This window comes from Symphalangus syndactylus, chromosome 24 (assembly GCF_028878055.3).
Source record: "Symphalangus syndactylus isolate Jambi chromosome 24, NHGRI_mSymSyn1-v2.1_pri, whole genome shotgun sequence".
NCBI classification, from domain to species: domain Eukaryota; kingdom Metazoa; phylum Chordata; class Mammalia; order Primates; family Hylobatidae; genus Symphalangus; species Symphalangus syndactylus.
This window is the reverse complement of record NC_072446.2, coordinates 51,998,444-52,015,847: the sequence shown is the minus strand read 5'-3', so window position 1 is coordinate 52,015,847 and position 17,404 is coordinate 51,998,444.

Below are 17,404 nucleotides of genomic sequence, written 5' to 3'. Positions count from 1 at the left end.
TCTCATTTCATATATTCCCTATCCCTGTCTTAGAATCAGCTCTTTTGCCAAGAAGCTGTGGTTCCTTACATTGGAAAAGGGTATTTGAAACCAAGATGTGAGCTTGTAGTGTGATCATTGCTGCTGGGATGTGGTCTTTTCTAAGCTATCTCAGCTGACAGAGCAAGGAAACATGTGTATATAAATGTTTATACCATGTGCCTATGTATAGATGCATACACATATATAGGCTGATGTACACATACATATAAGCTAGTAAACCACATCCCAGCATCAATTATCACACCTCAAGCTCAGATATATATATATATATACACACACACACACACACACACACACACACGTATATATATATATATATCTGAGCTTGTAATGTGATATATATGTGTGTATGTATGTAATGTGATGTGTGTGTGTGTATATATATAAAGAAACCACATATATACGTATACATATATATGTGCATATATGTATATCCACATTCCAGGAGCAATGATATATATATATACACATATATGTATATATGTATATATGTACATGCATACACATATGTGTACACACGTGCATACACATATGTGTACACATGTGCATATACATATGTGTACACACATATATACTAGCCTGTATATATATGTACACACATATATATAAATGTTTTGATATAATCATTTGTATCTATACTTAACTAAATGGGAGTTAATACTGATGTTTCCAACTGAGTCCATTATCATGTAAATCATTATAGCCTCCTCCCCTTGCTTGTCCATAAACTCCCTCTCTAACAGTGAGAAATTTGGCTTCCACCATCCACCACCATTTACTTAATTGTTCAGTTCCAGTACACATGTAAAATAGTATCAGAATTGTTGACTCCTATTCCCATGGGAAACAATGTTATTAACTAGAGCACAGTGCTTAGCTTCAGTTCCTTCACCCTTAGTTTCACATACTCCTCTAGGATTTCCTGTTATGTCTTCCAAAGTTAAATAGTTGTCATAAGGATTCCTACTGAGCAATACAAAATTAATTGAAATCCCATCTTTATCATTTATAAATATTAGATCCCATTTCTGAGCCTTTATATGTTTCAATGATTTATGTATTTTTATGCAAATATTTTAATTATTATACCTTTATAATATCTTTTAATGACAGATAATACACACATTTCTTGGTTATTTTTGCTTAATGTTTGTTAAATATGTTTGATATTTAAAATGCATTCCCATTAGTCCAGAAAATAACCTTGTATATTTTCACAGTTTGTTTCCAACCATCTGGCCCTATGAAATACTTTCTGTCCCTACCTGTTCTAGAATTTCATCTAGATAAAAAATCATAGTTATATATGCTTTCAGGCCAGCTTCTTTTGCTCAACATAATGATTTTAAAATTCATCCATATCGTTGTGTGTATTCATTAGTTAATTCTGGTTTATTGATAAGTAGAATTTCATTGTGTAAATTTACTACAATTTTGATGAATATTTTGGGTTGTTTCCAGTTTTGACTATTATGGGCAAAGTTTCTTTCAATATTCTTATACAAACTTTATTGTAAACATTATATTTTATTTTGAGAGTATCTAGGAGTCGAATTTCTGGGTCATATGGCAAGTGTTTTTTAACTCTTATTTTTAACAGCTTTATTGAAATACAATTGAGATTATACAATGTAACCACCCAAATGTATAATTCAGTGATTTAAAATCTATTTTCTGTTATTCTGCCATGACTGCTATGAATTTTAAAACATTTTCATCACCACAAAAAGAACCTACATAACTTTTAGCAGTCAGTTCTCATTTTTCTCTGACATCCACAGTCCTAGACAATCACTAGTCTACTGTATATCTTTCTTGATTCACCTATTCTAGACATTTCATACCAAAGGAATCATTTGTGTTTGGGGCACTGGTTTCTTTCACTTAACAGGTTTTCAAAAAGTACACTTATATTGAATAATGTTTTGACATTTTATTCCTTTTTATGTCAAATAGTATTCTATTGTAAGGATATACCACACTTACTTACCCACTCATTTGTTGATGAATATTTAGTTTGTTTCCACTGTTTGGTTGCTATGAATAATGCTTCTATGAACATTTTCACACAAGTCTTTGCATGGACATGTTTTCATTTCTCTTGTGTATATACCTGGGGGTGAAATTGCCAGTCATATGGAAACTCTGCTTAACATTTTGAGGAAAGGCCAAACTGGTTTCCAAAGCAGATATACCATTTTACATTTCCAATAATGTGTGAGGGTCCCACCTCCTTCACACTCTTGCCTACACTTTATATTGTTCATCTTTTTTAATTTTAGCCATCCTAGTGTATATGAAGTGATATCACCTTGGTTTTGATTTGCATTTCCCTAAGGGCTAGTGATGTTGAGCATATTTTCATGTGCTTATTGGCCATTAACATATCTTCTTGGCAGAAATGTTTATGTAGATCTTTTGCCCACTTTTAGTTCACTATATGTTCTTTTTGTTGTTAAGTTATAAGAATTATTGGCCGGGCGTGGTGGCTCATGCTTGTAATCCCAGCACTTTGGGAGGCCGAGGCGGGCGGATCACGAGGTCAGGAGATCGAGACCACGGTGAAACCCTGTCTCTACTAAAAAATACAAAAAAATTAGCCGGGCGTGGTGGCGGGCGCCTGTAGTCCCAGCTACTCGGAGAGGCTGAGGCAGGATAATGGCATGAACCCAGGAGGCAGAGCTTGCAGTGAGCCAAGATTGCGCCACTGCACTCCAGCCTGGGTGACAGAGCGAGACTCCGTCTCAAAAAAAAAAAAAAAAAAAAGAATTATTTGTATATTTTGGATCCTAGACTTGTATCTGATACAATCAATCCTCATTATTCACAGATTTTGCGTTTGTGAATTGCCTACTTGCTAAAATTTTTTGGTAGCTTCATAGTCAACACAAACAGTGCTTTCACAGTTATTCACAGATATGCACAGGGTGGCAAAACGTTTGAGTCACTTGGCATGCAGCTTTCCAGCTACAGTTCAATAAAATGATGCTCTACCTTGATGTTTTAGCTCTCAGACTGTAAACGGTTGTCCTTTTTTTGTCTACTGAATGCCATGATTTTTACATTTTTATGCTTTTTGTTGTTGATTTCTCTGTTTTATAGGGGCTGTGTTGATGTGCTGGCTACTGTCCCTAAATGCAGGAAGGCTGTAAAGTCCCTTACATAGAAAATACTTGTGTTAGATATGTATCATTCAGGCATGAGTGATAGTGCTGTTGGTTGAGTTCAATGTTAATAAATCAACAATATATGTTAAATAAGGTGTCTTTACATAGTACCATACATAAAACAAGGTTATGTATTGATTGGTTGGCACAAAAGTAATATGATCAGAAGCTCACAGAAATCTAACCTTGTATTCTTTACTTTAGGGTCAGTCATTCTGTATTTGCTAATTCAGTGTTTGTGGAGACTTTATGGAACATAGCTACTGTGAATAATGACAAATTGACCTTATATTATTTGGAGATATTTTCTCCCACCCTGTAGGTTATCTTTTCACATTTTTTATTGTATCCTTTGAAGGACAGTGTTAAGCTTTGATAAAGTATAATTTATCTATTTTTTCTTTTGTTATTTTTGTTTATGCTTTTTGTCTAAGAAGACATGACAACAAAGATTATGAGATTTGCCCTTATATTGATATTATAATCATATGGGCCAATTTCATATAAGTCTCTTTCTATAGATACATATTATATTGGTTCTGTTTCTCTGGTGAACCATGATTGATTTAAAAAAATTGTTACAAAGAATTGAACAGAATCTTAAAGATAAATTTTCTCTTTTTTTTTTGGTTTAATAATTCTTTTTTTTTTTTAATTATACTTTAGGTTTTAGGGTACATGTGCACAATGTGCAGGTTTGTTACATATGTATCCATGTGCCATGTTGATTTCCTGCACCCATTAACTCATCATTTAGCATTAGGTATATCTCCTAATGCTGTCCCTCCCCCCGCCTCCAACCCCACAACAGTCCCCGGAGTGTGATGTTCCCCTCCCTGTGTCCATGAGTTCTCATTGTTCAGTTCCCACCTATGAGTGAGAACATGCGGTGTTTGGTTTTTTGTCCTTGCGATAGTTTACTGAGAATGATGTTTTCCAGTTTCATCCACGTCCCTACAAAGGACGTGAACTCATCATTTTTTATGGCTGCATAGTATTCCATGGTGTATATGTGCCACATTTTCTTAATCCAGTCTATCGTTGTTGGACATTTGGGTTGGTTCCAACTCTTTGCTATTGTGAATAGTGCCGCAATAAACATACGTGTGCATGTGTCTTTATAGCAGCATGATTTATAGTCCTTTGGGTATATACCCAGTAATGGGATGGCTGGGTCAAGTGGTATTTCTAGTTCTAGATCCCTGAGGAATCGCCACACTGACTTCCACAATGGTTGAATTAGTTTACAGTCCCACCAACAGTGTAAAAGTGTTCCTATTTCTCCACATCCTCTCCAGCACCTGTTGTTTCCTGATTTTTTAATCATGGCCATTCTAACTGGTGTGAGATGGTATCTCACTGATCAATGGAACAGAACAGAGCCCTCAGAAATGATGCCGCATATCTACAACTATCTGATCTTTGACAAACCTGACAAAAACAAGAAATGGGGAAAGGATTCCCTATTTTATAAATGGTGCTGGGAAAACTGGCTAGCCATATGTAGAAAGCTGAAACTGGATCCCTTCCTTACACCTCATACAAAAATTAATTCAAGATGGATTAAAGACTTAAATGTTAGACCTAAAACCATTAAAATCCTACAAGAAAACCTAGGCAATACCATTCAGGACATAGGCGTGGGCAAGGACTTCATGTCTAAAACACCAAAAGCAATGGCAACAAAAGCCAAAATTGACAAATGGGATCTAATTAAACTAAAGAGCTTCTGCACAGCAAAAGAAACTACCATCAGAGTGAACAGGCAACCTACAGAATGGGAGAAAATTTTTGCAACCTACTCATCTGACAAAGGGCTAATATCCAGAATCTACAATGAACTCAAACAAATTTACAAGAAAAAAACAAAAAACCCCATCAAAAAGTGGGCAAAGGACATGAACAGACACTTCTCAAAAGAAGACATTTATGCAGCCAAAAAACACATGAAGAAATGCTCATCATCACTGGCCATCAGAGAAATGCAAAGATAAATTTTCTAAATTGATTCTAGGGTTTCTGGAATTGGCTGTCTAATTTGATTAAATAAGACACTAATGTCTCTATGTCAGGTAGTAAAAAGAGGACTGATAGTCCATGGTGTGTTCTGGCAATAGAGATAGGCACAATATCGTCATTGGATACTTCTAATCAAACACTCATAAGAAGCAAAGGTCTGATTGTGTATATAATACTTTCAAGCATTTTTGTCAAACTAACAAGTATGGTGAGCGCTTAGTGGCTGCTTTCTTCTAATATCACTGGACATAGTTGGAAAATAAAAGGGTGCTCTCACTTTAACAGTAGATATTCTACAAGGCTAGAAATTCAATCTCTATTGTTAATTAGCCACTGGCAGGATAAGATTTTGGGTTTCGTTTTCAGCAATCTCAGCCTTGCGGCTACACGAGATAAAGTATCAGAACAGACATAAATGCTTTCAAGTAATTCATGCAGAACTTGACCTGAAATTTTGAATCCCTGAGTTCTTGAACATATCCTGTGGCTATTTTTCCAGTTCTAGTTTACACAAGTGTAACACTCAGCAATTGGCAAAATCCTCACATTAGTTACCTGACCTACGGGGCGAGGGAAAAATTATAATGAAGAAGGCCAAGTGGAAGCCACTAGAATGGTTTCTACCTAGAAAAGTAGTAAAGCAAAAGCAAGACTACATTCTAGAGAAATTTAAATAATTAGCACCACCATCAAGGACTTCAAAAATGCAGGGGCATTAATTTTCACTGCATCCCCAACTCACCTGTTTGGCCAGTGCAGAAGACAGATCTTGGAGAATGGCAGTGGATTATTTTAAGCTTAATTAGATGGTGACTCCAATTGCAGCTTCTGTACCAGATGTGATTTCGCTACTTAAGGAAATTAACACATCCTGTGGTACCTGGCATACTGCTATTGATCTGGCAAATGTATTTATGTCCATCCCTGCAAATAAAGACCACCAGAAGAAGTTTGCATTTAGCTCCTGGGGCTAGCAATACATCTTCACTGTCCTACCTCAGGGGCGTATCAACTCTGCAGCCCTATGTCATCATTTAGTTCACAGGGACTTTGGTTACCTTTCCATTTCACAAGAGATCACCCTGGTCCAAACATTGATAATATTATACTGATTGGATCTAGTGAGCAAGAGGTAGCAGTTATTCTAGACTTATTGAAAAGACATTTGCATGCCAGAGGGTTGGAAATAAATTTAACAAAAATTCAGGGGCCTCATACCTTAGTAGAATTTCTAGGAGTTCATTGATGTAGGGTATGTTGAGGTTTTCCTTCTAATGTGAAAGATAAGTTGTTGCATCTGGCCCCTCCTACAACTCAAAAGAAGGCACAAAGTGTACTGAGCCTCTTTGGATTTAGGAGGGCAACACATTCCTCATTTGGGTGCACTACCCCAGCCTATTTACTGAATCACCTTTAAAACTACTAGTTTTCAGTGGGGCTCTGAACAAAAGAAGACTCTGCAATAGGTACAGGCTGCTGTGCAAACTGTTCTGCCAGTTGGGCCATATGATTCAGCAGATCCAATATTACTTGAAGTGACCTTGGCACATACGGATGCTGTTTGGAGCCTTTGGCAGTCTCCTACATATGAATTACAGTGTAGGCCTTAGGATTTTGAAGCAAAGCCTTGCCATCCTTTGTGGATAACTACTTCCTTTGAGAATCAGGATATGGACTGCTACTGGGCCTTAGCAGAGAATAAGCCATGGGTCACTAAGTTATTGTGCAATCTGAGCAGCCCTTAATGAGCTGGGTGTCATCTTACCTGCCAAGCCATAAAGTTGGGCATGCAAACAACACTGTCATCAAATGGAAGTGCTGTCTACATGAGACCAACCCAGGCAGGCTCTGAAGGCACAAGTATGTAACAGGAAGAAGTCCCTGTATGTATGTAACAGGAAGAAGTCCTTATATGTTACACATATGTGACATATGTAACAGAAGAAGTCCTTGTATGTTACAAGTATGTAACAGGAAGAAGTCCCCAAATGACCATGGTTTCTACTCCTGCTGCACTGCCTTCTCTCTCCCAGCCTACATTTACGGCCTAATTGGGAGTTTCCAGGATCAGTCGACAGATGAAGAGAAGTCTTGGGCCTGGTTTACAGAAGTTCTGCATGCTATACAGGCAATGCCTGAAAGTGGAATGCTGCAGCCCTACAGCCTTTTCCTGAGATACCCTCGAAGGGCAGTGGTGAAGGAAAATCTTCCCAATGGGCAGAACTCTAGGCAGTGTACCTGGTTGTGCACTTTTGCTTGGAAGGAGAAATGGCCAGATGTGTGACTGTATACTGATTCATGGGCTGTAGGCAGAGGTTTGGTGTATGGTCAGGAATTTGGAAGGAACATGACTGGAAAATTTGTGACAAGGAAATTGGGAAAGAGTATATGGATAGACCTCTATGAATGGACACAAAGACATTTGTGTCTCAAGTGAATGCTTTCCAAAGGACAACCTCAGCTAACAATTTTAATAAATGGGATAGGATAACTTTAATAAATGGGATAGGATAAATTTCTCTGTAAATACCAGTAAGCCTCTTTCTTCAGCCACCCCTGTCATCACCCAATGAGCTCATGAATAAAGTAGCTATGGTGGCAGTGAGGGATGTTATGCATGGGCTCAGTAACATGGCCTTCCACTCACTATGGCTGACCTCCTCACAGCTACGACTGAGTTTGTAATCTGCCAGGAGCAGGGACCAACACTGAGCCCCTAATAAGGCGCCATTCTCTGGGGTGATCAGTCAGATACCTGGTGACAGGTAGATTACATTGGACCACTTCTGTCAACACAAGGGTGGTATTTTATTCTTAATGGAATAGACACTTACTTTGGATAGGGATCTGCTTTCCCAGAATACGGTACTCCAGGCAAAACTATCATTTATGGAATTACAGAATGCCTTATCCACGATCATGATATTCCACACAACATTGCTTCTAATCAAGGAACTCACTTCACAACAAATGAAGTGTGGCCAAGGACCCCCGCTCATGGAAATTGCCATCCTGAAGCAGCTGATGTTATAGAACCTTGAAATCATCTTTTGAAGACTGGTTACCATGCCAGTTAGGTGGGAATACCTTTCAGGGCTGGAATAAGATTGTTGAAGAGGCTGTATATGCTCTGGATTGGCATTCAGTAAAAGGTACTGTATCTTTCATAGCCAGGATTCATAGGTCCAGGAACTCAGGGGTGGACGCAGAAGAGGTGCCATTCACTATTATCCCTAGTGACCCACCAGCAAAATGTTTGCTTCCTGTTCCCACGAACTTATTCTCTGCAGGCCCAGGTGGCTTAGTTCCAAGGAGAAGAATATTTCCACTGGGAGACACAATGGTATTTTCCCTGAACTGAAAGTTAGGACTACTTAACTTTGGGGACCTCAGGCCCCTATATCAATAGGAAATATGACAGTTACTGTACTAACTGAAGTGATTGATCCTTACTACCAAGATGAAATTGGTAGTAGAGATCAATCACTCCTACCAAGGAGAGCTATTTAAGTTATATTTTTCTGCTGGTATTCTGTTGTTCATAGTTTTCCATTATAATCTTTTTTATTTCTGTAAGGTCAGTAATGATATCCTCTCTTTCATTCTTGAATTAATTAATATGTGACTTGTCTAGTTAAAACTTTGTCAAATTTGTTGATTTTGTCAAAGAACCAACTGTTGCTTTGTTTATTTTCTATATTTTTAATTTTATTGATTCATGCTCTAATCCCTATTGTTTTCTTCCTTTTGTTTGTTTTGTATTTAGTTTGCTCTTCTTTTTCCAGTATCTTAAGATGATCTTTGATTTGAATTTTTTCTTCTTTTTAATATAGGAATTACAGCATAAATTTCTCTCTAAGCATGGCTTTAGCTTTTTCTTGTGAGTTTTGGTATACTACATCTTCATTTTCATTCATCTCTAAGTATTTTCTAATTTACCTTTTGATATCTTCTTTGACCCATTTGTTACTTAGAAGTGTGTTCTTTAATTTCCACATTTCTAAAAATTTACCTAATTGATTTCTAATTTCATCCTATTGTTGTTGGAGAATATATGTTATAATATTTCAATCATTTAAAACTTTTTGGTGTTCTTTTAATGACCTAGCATGTGGTTTATCCTTGGAAATGTTCTTTGTGCACTTGAGAAGTATAGGTATTTTGCTGCCATTTGGTCAAATGTACTATATGTGTCTATCAGTTCTAGTTGATTTATAGTGTTTGAGTCTTCCATTTCCTTATCAATCTTCTACCAGATTATTCTATCCATTATAGAAAGAGGGGTATTGACATTTACAACTATTTTTTATTATGCATTTATCCCTTCAATTCAGAATTGCTGCTTTGTGTATTTGGGGGCTCTGTTTTTAGGCTCATGTGTATTCCAATCGTGATAGCTTCCTGGTAGATTTACACTTTCTCCTTTAAAAATATCTATCTTTATCTCTAATAACATTTTTGTTAAAAACATATTTTGCATGATATTAGTATAGCATCCCCATCTTTCACGTACTTGGTGATTAGTTGATATATATTTTCCTACACTTTCCCCTTCATCTTATTATATCATTCAGTCTTAAGTGTGTTGTCTGCAGATAGTGCTTAGCTGGATATTTTTTTTACTCTGATAATGTATGTCTTTAAAAAATTTTAAATCTACAGAAAAAAACATAATTGCCATAATATAGCTACATGGTAAGATACCCACCTTGGGAGGGTTTCTTTCTGAGTTGTGCCTTCCTGAGGGTTGGCACAATTTTAAACACCTAAATAGCAAGTCATCTGTCCTCACTTAAAAGGGGACATTGTATGAAAGATGGCCAGGATGAGAATGTATCCTCTCTCAGTAAAGGTACTAATTAATGCATGTAGAGCTCACAGCTAGGCATGGAATGGTTTCTATTCTTTTTCTGGTGTAATAGTTGACCTTTCTCCATTAAACAATTGACAGTCTCCACCCCCCAAAAAGAGAATTTTTTTAGTCTGGTGTTCAATGACATTTGAAGGGCCCATAATAAGCTCCAGTTTGACTAAACATGATTACCAAAATGGCACTTTGTCTTCTCTGGCTCTCAAACACACACAGAGTTTTAATAAGCAGATGCATATCTATTAGGGTATTTCAGAAGAAGCCCTTTGAATCCTAATGAAACAGGTAACTACTTACATATTTCTGTAAACTCCTTTGCACTGATGTCCAGCCTCAATTCCCTGCTGACTGTAATTTAAATACAATTTATGATTCAAATCAAAATCCTGATTGCATTCAGTTTGCTAGTGGCAGAATCAATCCATTTTGGTCAGAAAAAAATGATGCATCTGCTGTCAGACTCCCAGTCTCTGAGACATTGAGGCTTCCCAGAACCATCTCTCTGTATTTTAGAGTGGTCTGCCTTTCTTTCCCCACTGATATTTCACAATGAGCAGCATTAAACATCATATCACCTACTCAGAGGTCAGGGGCAGTATATTCTGATCTAGCATCCAGAGATAGCCAAGCAGAATGACTTCATCGACAACAGAACAGATTTTTTACGAGGAGGATAGGATAAGCATAGAGAGGTGTTGTTTAGTTTGCGGTAAAGCAGGCTTTTCACACATTGGTACTAGTGTACAATGTGCTGCTAACCAGGATAAAAGTACTTACATGGCCAGGCGCGGTGGCTCACACCTGTAATCCCAGCCCTTTGGGAGGCTGAGGCAGGTGGATCACGAGGTCAAGAGATCAAGGCCATCCTGGCCAACATGGTGAAACCCCATCTCTACTAAAAATACAAAAATTAGCTGGGCGTGGTGGCACACACCTGTAGTCCCAGCTACTCTGGAAGCTGAGGCAGGAGATCCCTTGAACCTGGGAGGCAGAGGTTGCAGTGAGCTGAGATCGTGCCACTGCACTCCAGCCTAGCGACAGAGTGAGACTCCATCTAAAAAAAAATAATAAAAATAAACTCACACAGAGAATAATAACAGCAGGGAGGTGTGTGGTACTGTAGCTATTAGGTGCATGTAGATAGCCCTATCAAATATTTTTAGAAGATCCGTTTCTTATAAGCGATCACTCATCCAATTTTTACATAATTTGCTAACCTCACACATGGCTAATTCGAAAGCCAACTTTCTTTTAGAACTTTTAAATATCATAAAGAGTTTAAACCAACACAATTTGGCACCATGCATAGACCTGAAATGGTGAAGTACACAATATCTTCCCTTTAAATAAGGTAAAGCTGCCACATCACTCAGGTAAACTATTAGTGTTCATTGCAAACACTTGGGGAAAAACACTGTCACTCAGATGGCAGGCCTTCACTTTCCTCTGTCCACACTTGTCTAGCAATCTGCAATCAGCTGTGGATCTCACTGTGAGTGAAAAACCCCAGACTCTCCCGTTATCTGCCTGCCTGTCAGTTAGACTTGTATGGTGGGGCCATCACAGGTATTGAGAGACTGAGAGACTGGCTGAGACTCACAGACAACTATAAAGAGAGTCAGACACAGAGACTAGTACATGCAATGCACAATCCCAGGTGAAGACACACAGGGATCTGTTTCTCAAATGCAGCCCAAGCCAGCGAGTGTCTTTATATGCTGGCCCGTGTGCCAGGCACTGCTTACCTGCTCAGTGTCTCACAACAGCCAGCAAGGTGAGATGCATCCTTCTTTCTCAGAAAACCATGATCTTACAAATAAGTTCCTGGGAGATAGGAAGGGAAGGAACTGGTGTGGAGAGGTCTTCTGGCACCAAAACCTGTCTGTCCTTCTATTAGCAACCACCTGCCATGCTGCAACACTGGAGCCTGAGCACAGCAGACTAACTCTGGAACCCGGGGCTTTAGCCACCAGATGGACTGCAGCTCTCCCGCAGGACATGGGAGCCCAGCTTCCCCAGATAGGAGGAGGGAACTGAATCAGTCAGGATTGGTTCAGTTACAAAGGACAGGCAGATTTATCAGAGGCTCAAACAAGACATAAGTGTGTTCCACTCTCACATGAACATCCAGCAGTCTGAGACAGCCATGACCCTCCACTGTGCCAGCGACCCACCTTCCCTATCCTGTTTCTCTGCTGTTCATGACCTCAAACTTATGGCCCATGGCAGCCCTTTTATTTTCCAGGCAGTAGGATTAAGGGGAGAAGGAACACAGCAGAACAATCACAAAGGCCCTCATCAGCTGTGTCTTCGGGGAGGCCTTGAATGCTGTTGCATTCCTGTGCTTTTATACCCCTGGACACGCCTGACTGCAAGGGAGGCTGGGAAGTGTAGTCTTCCTTCCAGATGGCCAGGGGCTGCTACAAGCTTTAATACAACAGGAAAAATGGAGAATGGATGGTGAGGGGTGATCAGCAGACTCTGCCATGACAACCAGCAGGTAGGGTGGATCTCCACTTGCAACTGTAAGAGACCTTGCAGGAGACACACCTTCCCCTCCTCTGCCTTACGGACTGTGAAACTGTCTTTATGTATACGGCCATCTGTTTAACTGTTACCTGGTCTGTGCAATGAATTACAGTGACTCCTTTCTGAATAATAGGGAAAATAGAGGGATGGGAGGGTAGGAGGTTTGTGGGCTTTGGGCCAAATTGCTTGGGGGCTGCTGTCTTTTCAATGGTATTTGTGGTCAGTTTGGTTGAGAACTTGTATCACATGGAAGTTGAAGTCTGGAATTCATTTGTTTCCTAGAGATAGAGAAAAGGAAGTAAACGAATAGAATCCATCCAGCCACTCACAAATTTGGAGACCAAGCTGTCCACTGCCTAGCCCTCCCCTTCTCTAACTGGATAGTTAAAGGAAATACTTACATCAGCAGACACATTCTTGGCCTTGAAACAACCATCCCAGAGGAAAACTGGTCCCCTCCTCAGTCTTTCCTTCAATAGCTGATTAGACGAGAAGCGCTGGGTGCTTGGGCCAGGTCACCCACCTCGGATTCCCTTGGGTGCTGGTGTCCTAGGAGACAGTATGTTGCTGGCTGTTGTGGCTCACACCTGTAATCCCAGCACTTTGGGAGGCCAAGGTGGGCAGATCACGAGGTCAGGAGTTTGAGACCAGCCTGACTAACATGGTGAAACCCTGTCTCTAATAAAAATACCAAAATTAGCTGCACATGGTGGTGGGCGCCTGTAATCCTAGCTACTCAGGAGGCTGAGGCAGGAGAATCCCTTGAAACCAGAAGGCGGAGGTTTCAGTGAGCTGAGATCGTGCTACTGCACTCCAGCCTGGGTGAAAGAGCAAACTCTGTCTCAAAAATAAATAAATAAATACAGTATGCCTCAAAACGCAGTGGGCCACTTCTCCACTGCCCTGCAGAGCAAGGAATTCTTGCTTCAATATGGATGCCTTAATATACAGTTAAGCATCATTTAATGATGGGAATATGCTCTGAGAAATGCATTGCTAGGCAGTTTTGTCATTTTGCAGACATCATAGAGTGACTTGCACAAACCTACATGGTTAGTCTGCTACACACATAGGCTATGTGGTAGAGCCTATTGCTCCTAGGCTACAAACCTGTACAGCATGATACTGTACTGAATACTGCAGCAACTGGAACACAGTGGTAAGTATTCGTGTATCTAAACATTAAAAAGTACAGTAGAAATATGGTATGATCTTATGGGATCACTGTCATTTACACAGTTGATCATTGGCCAACATATGTGGAACGTGACTGAAAACATTCCAGACCCTCGCTGCTGAGTGGGATTTATTTAAAGCAAGAACTAGGTCATGAAGAATCTGTTTCTGTCCATCCCAGTGAACAGTTACCAAACCCCCAGAGGTTGTTGTTGTAAGTGTTGGCAGTTGATTCCTGTGGGTTCAGTACGATCACAGGTAAACAATGTCTACGCACTTTACACATCTAGAAACAGTAGACGAAATTTCACGGGGAAAGCTAGAAATCTTATCTTACTCACACTACACAATGCCTCATTTTCCCACCATAGGGCCTGCTGAATCACTCCTGCTCCTGTGGGGATGAGTTTGGAGTTTTATGCTAACATCATCTCTGCTTCACTTTCTTTTCTCCATGGCAGGTAACTTGAAGGGGCTCACTGACCATGCCATGGCACACAAAAGCACAACTTCAGAAACAGGATGTGGCTAGGGGCCAACTCAGAGGTTATTTGAGACGCTGCAGGTTTTCAGCAGGTGCTGCCAATCCATGGACTTGGAGAAGAATGTCAGCTAATGGCTGCCACTGGGCTGCCAGGCTTCCATCCAGGGACTTTGGTAAAGTCCTGCTGAAAGACATGTAAAGCAGGAGTGGGATGGAGGCTGGATCCTGGAGTGTGAATATTTGACCATCCTTTACCCCAGCAGCATCTCCACGCAAGGTTTTACACAGCAGTGGGTTTGTGTTCCCGTCAAACTGGGCCTGGTCAGGGTCGAGCAAGCCCAAGACTCTGCCCCTGCATGCTGAGTGGGGGGGCAGTACTGCTGAAGGTGTTCTCACCAGTTCGAGGCCTGCTCTGCATAGCCCGGGCACTGCCCAACCAGGAGGATGTGTGTTTAGGAATGTTTCCCTGCAGACTAGCTGGGTCTGGCTGTGCTTGGTTGAAGCCCCCTACATTCCAGAACATAAGTTGTGAAACCCAAATGAGCACGGTTGTCCTGCGAGAGATGTACTTTGCTCTGGTGGTCTGTGGAAGGGTAGAGATGCAACACCCTCTTGGTTAAAATGACAACTCACTTTAAGAGACACCGAAACTGTACAATCCATCCTGAAAGTCAGGTAAGTATCACCATCATACCTTGGTTAATGACAACCCAGTTAAGCCTTGTCCTCCCATATCTTGTATGGCTCTCTGCAAAGGCTAAGGAAGGTTACATCTCAGACAACCAAGAAATTTGAGTATGGATTTTGTCTTCAGTTTCTCATCCTCTAAGTTGGGTTTTAGCCTCTGGGACAAGACAGCCTATGGAAGGATAGAAATGACAGCCCTGGAACACCAAGGCCTCCTGCAGGGACAGCCATTCTGAGGCACCCTTCCCAGGAAGACCACCTGCCTTGTTATTAATGCAAACCTTAAGAGAAAGTTTCTGCCAGCTTCTTAAATTGTGCAAGATTGTCCAGTTTGAGAAAATTAGCTTTATGGAAAAGGCAGGCAGTATATTTATTATTTATTTATTTATTTGTTTGTTTGTATGTTTATTTATTTATTTAATTTATTTTAGATGGAGTCTCACTCTGTGCAGTAGTGCCATCTCCACTCACTGCAACCTCCATCTCCCAAGTTCAAGCGATGCTGTGCCTCAGCCTCTCGAGTAGCTGTGGTTACAGGTGTACACCACCACACCCGACTAATTTTTGTATTTTTAGTAGAGATGAGGTTTCACCATGTTGGCCAGGCTAGTCTCTAATCCTAACCTCAAGTGATCTGTCCACCTTGGCCTCCCAAAGTGCTAGGATTGCAGGCATGAGCCACTGTGCCCAGCTGGCAGACAGTGCTTTTAAAAGGAAGCCAGGGATGCCCCCGCCTGAGACATGGGAATCGGCTCTCTCCAGCCAATTTGCATGGCCCAGCATGCTCCACTGGGGAACAGGCACAGTGAGCTGGCCCAGAGCACTGACTGTGTCCCAGGGCCCAGGTGCTCATCACACACCCAGAGGGAGGGCCACATCATAAATCATCCCCAAACCCAGATGGCCAATGCTTCCTCCACCCTCATCTTGAACTGCTCCTAATATTAGGCTGCTTCAGCTCAGCCTGGGTTATGCCAGACTGTCTCACCCAGAATGAGCCTTCTGGCTTGGGGCAGTTCTGAGGCTGCCCCTTCCCCTTCCTGGCTCCACACTCTCGGTCCCCCCTCAGGACCCCTCCCGTTTTCATCAGCAGCCAAATGAGAAACAAAGGTGAGGTGGATGGTGGACTCAGATGCACTCTTGAATCGCCCGCATTTTATTCTTAATACTTTCTGTGTGCTTTCTTGGCAGCTATTTAGGGTTATTGGGATGGAAAAAGCAGCCGTAAAGCAAGGTGGGACTCAGAAAATGCACCCTCCCTGTCTGTTGGCCCTTGATGGACATAACACAGCCCCCTTCCTTAGCTCTGTGCTTGCTCTGGGACCTGGGACCCTTATATTTTCCACAAATCCACTCCCTCTACTTGAAGACATGCCTGGCTTGCAGGAATTCTAGAATGAACACAGATTAGACTCTAGCCGAGTCCTCTGCGGCATGAGACTGGACACACACCCACACACTCAGCAGCGTGCACAGCCAGGAGGCTGCAGCTGCTTCACATGCAATCTCACTGCAAGCCACTTTTCATCGTACAGCATGTGAGTCAGATGGGACATGTAAAAGCATCTTCAAAATATGGGCAGATTGGATCAACGGACCCCATTTAAAATAAATAATAAACTCCACCTCCAGACCTTTAATAGAGAGCTCATTTCAACAGATAAAAATGAGCTGCTAAGCAGGCTTTTTATTCGCAGTAGCTCTCCTCCTTTAGAAACGAGGATCTTGAAGGCAGAGGCCAGCGTCACAGCCACGCATGTTAATGAGTCCCTCAGGCAGATAGGAAATAATTCTGCAGGAGTAGGAGTTGATATTCAGCCTCCGTCTTTATTTTCTCTGACTGATGGGGCTCATTGCTGCTGTTTTCAGACTGAGGTCCCAGCTATTAGTTAATGGTGGGCTGTAAAACATCAGCAAATATGCAGTGCTAAATAAGATGAAAAAAATCAATATTTATTCCTACTGCATTTGTTAGGTCTGCATATGAGTAATTTTAATTTTAAAAACGTGCAGCTTTAATAGGGGAATAACCAAATACTGCACACTTGCTGATTTTGGACATAAAGGTAGAGAGTAGACAAGCAGCTTCAGAATCCTGAATTATTTAAATACAAATGGCCCTTCTTTTCCTCTGAGTGCAGAATTAATGCCACAAAACAGACAAATGGGAAACTACAGACCCATTATTAATAACAACAACAGCAGACTTTGAAACCAGAAAAGGTATGCGTTGCACAGCTAAAGTGAATTTCAGGGAAGCTTTAATTTTTGTACTTTTCTCTCAGAGCATCCCAGGAAGTTGGGTTAGTTTATCCACTGCAGTGATGCAGATGTGAGGACAAGATGCCCAGCCCATTAGGGCCAAGAGGGAACATGAAAGAACTGGGACCAAGGCTTGAGGCAACCTGGGGGAACCAAAGACAGTTGGTC